At 51.0% G+C, this 3193-nt stretch overlaps 1 pseudogene; it reads right to left on the reverse strand.

The window, feature by feature from the left end:
- Positions 1 to 123: 123 nt before the first annotated feature.
- LOC132009021 (cytochrome P450 4A11-like) lies at positions 124 to 2960 on the reverse strand (annotated as a pseudogene).
- Positions 2961 to 3193: the final 233 nt, after the last annotated feature.

Consider the following 3193-nt stretch of genomic DNA (forward strand, 5'->3'; position numbering starts at 1 on the left):
CCAGCACTCCAACATGCCAGGACATATCTACAGAAACCCACATAAATGTAGCAAGTCACAAACATCAAGTATGTACCCCCAAAATAGCTCCTTCCTCCTCCCATTCTGGTACAAGTGCCTCACCTCCATCCTCCTGAGAAGGGCAGGAAAGCATGGCTGTGTCGAGAGGAGCCCAGTGCAAACCGGGAAAGGTCAAACACCTGCAGAGGGAGCACCAGGGCCAGGATAGGTGTGGTCAAGCCCTTCCTTCCAATCATTCAAGGGACAGCACCCCGTGGTGGGCCAGGAAGAGGGTTTGATCTGGAGAGGTCATCCCACGTCCTCCTCCCAAGGCCATCATACCTCTGGGTTTGGCCACACCTTTGGGTTGTGGTGAAGGGCATAAAAGGAGAGCGTCACTAAGAATCCTGTGGGGCAGAAGAAAGAAGATTGATCACACATGCCTGTGGAGCCCAGGTGCATCCACACACAGCTTGGCAGCCATTGTGAGAGACTTTCTCATCACTGTTAATGGAATGACAGCATTGTAGGAGAGGTGGGATAGACACAGCACAACAGGCATACATGCGTGCACAGGTTGGTAGATTAGCCATGACCAGGCTGAAAAGCAGGGAAGAACTGGAGGCTTACTTTTTGGAGCAACTCACGGGACAACTCACATCAAGTACCATCCATGAGCCCTTGGGGAATATCCATGAACATTTCCATACCCACAACAACCCTCCAGAAAAGGCTCACACCTCCATTGTTCCATGAAGGACCTGAGCCTCAGTGAGGCTGAACAATTTGTCTCTGATCACTTAGCTAGGATGTGGCAGGGCTGGGATTCAGAGTAGAGGGGAGCCGAACAGTGTCTTCCAGGCATGGCAGGGATCTCAGATCTGGTCATAGGATACTCTCTGCCATCATCCTGAAGCCTCCCTGGAGACTGGACGATCTGAGCCATGATGGTGAATTCTCTGATCTTTCTCATTAGCATAGACCCTATAAGGAAAGACCTCCTACCTCCTTGCTCTGTCTGATGGTCTCTCAGGCACTCATATCTCAAAGAATGAGAATATTAGAGCAAAACCCAAAGCCGCATTCAGGGGCTGTCATGTATTTGTTTCTTGGATTAAACTCTATGGGAAGCATACCATATACCTCATCTGACAAACAAAGGAAATATTGGTTTTCCTGAGGGAGAAATGACTCTGAAAGACATGTACCAACTGCCCAGAACATGTGGATTTCTGACCTCGCACACGTTCCTGTCAAGTATTTATGGAGGGAGACTGGGGAAGTTCACACCTTTGGGTAAGGAGCGTCCATCAGGGAAGGTGATGGGCTTGCTGAGCTCTCTGCCAACACTTGGAACTGGCGGATAGAGTCGCAGTGGCTCCTTGATGCACATGGTGGTGTAGGGCATCTGATCCAGGTGGTCCCTAAACAAAACTATCCTGAAGGGCGGGCAAAGCCCTGGCAGCCAGGGAATTCTCTACTTGAAGGGTCGGGACCTCCCTTCTCATGAGCACTCACCAGGTAATGGAGGCATCGTCCCCCAGGAGGCTCTGGATCTCCTCCTGGCATTTCTGCTGATGCTCTGTGTGTGTGGCCAAAGCATAGAGGATCCAGGAGATGTCGCTGGCTGTGGTGTCATGGCCCTCAAACATGAAAGTGTCGACTTCTGCACGGAGGTCCTTGTCGGAAAAGCTGGTCCCATTCTCCATCTGGGAAGACACAGAGCGAGGACAGGGTTTGAGTTTGCCGGCCTCCTCCACACTTGTAAGCAAAGCTTCAGGCCTTCTCTGCCACACTCACTTGGGCAAAGAGGAGGATGTCCAGGAAGTCTAAGTGCCTCTTGCTCCTGACCTTCTCCAGGTTTCCCTCCTCCTGCAGCCGAGCCTTCCTTAGCTTGATCACTCGGTCTGTCTAGAACAGTGTTCCCCGGCAGAGCTGAGAGCTCTGGGTGCCCAGACACAGACACTCACAGTAGCCCCAGTTAGGGTTCCAGGTGGATCAGGAGGAATGTGGGAGTGAGTGTGTTTGTTGGGGTGGGAGCTCTAGCACCAGATGCTTGCAGGTCATCACTCCCCTCAGCAGCACAGCCGAGGAGGCTCTGCTTGAATACTGCTGGAAGGGGCTCTCATTCAGCCTTCACCCATGGGGTGACACATGTAGCTGCTTGCATAACACCTGGCACCCTAGCCCTGCACCAGAGGAGTTCCCAGGCGGGTGTACCCAGGCCCTGGTTGGGCAGCAGGACTCAGCTTGAGGGTCAGGGCCAGTCCCTTTGGGATGTGCCTAATGAAGGAGAGGAGCTTCCCAGAGGGCAGATACAACCTGTGTGTTGATGGGCAAGCTGGCAGGCCCAGTGGTTCCAGCGGCCTTCGGTGGTCAGCCTGTAGATGATGTCTTTCTGGTAGAAAACGTTCCTCACCCATAAGAACACTAAGTTATTCAGGTCCTGAATGGCCTGAAGGTAGGACTGGGAGTATCTGAAAAGGAGGATGCAGAATGGACTGGATGGAGGGAGGCATATGACCTGGAGTGGGGTGGGCCTGTGTATGGAGCATTCTCAATCAATGGGACAGGCAACTCTATGCATTTGTCATGCCGTTCTTATACCCTCGAGTTTCATGGCCCTTAATGAGGGACTTCAGCATCCAGGTTTCTTCCTGTGGCAGAGAGCAGGGTCTCTAATGAAGGCTTGGTGCGGGCTGAATCTGACTGTGGCCAGGAGCTCTTGGCAGAATGTGACTCTTTGGACTGGTAAACACCCAAGCTTGCTAACTGCCTTTCAGATAATCCATCCCAGTGGTAAGAAATAGACCCTGTAGCTAAGGATTTCACTGACCTATCTGTCTGTTGTTTGCCCTGGTAGCTGAAGGCACACTTCATAAGGGTGTCCAAAGTCATCAAGGAGAAGTGCCAAAGATCTCCAGAGATGAGTTCTGGCTTAGGAGCTCCTCCCATTTGTCCTGTGGTAGAGGGACACATGTATCTTTCTCTACTCCTTCAGAAGGCCCTTGCTGACAAGGTTAGACTCTCTCTCTGACTCTCCTCATATTCTGATAAGATGCCCTCACTTTCTAAAGTAGTTGCATTTCATCAGTTTAGCACCATATAGCCATGTGTTTGTAATATGGTAAGCATTTTCTCAGAATGCAGTCAGAGAAAGTTAGTTAATTATTATTTAATTAATCATGATGTC

This window comes from Mustela nigripes, unplaced genomic scaffold (genome assembly GCF_022355385.1).
Source record: "Mustela nigripes isolate SB6536 unplaced genomic scaffold, MUSNIG.SB6536 HiC_scaffold_3288, whole genome shotgun sequence".
In the NCBI taxonomy this organism is placed as follows: Eukaryota; Metazoa; Chordata; class Mammalia; order Carnivora; family Mustelidae; genus Mustela; species Mustela nigripes.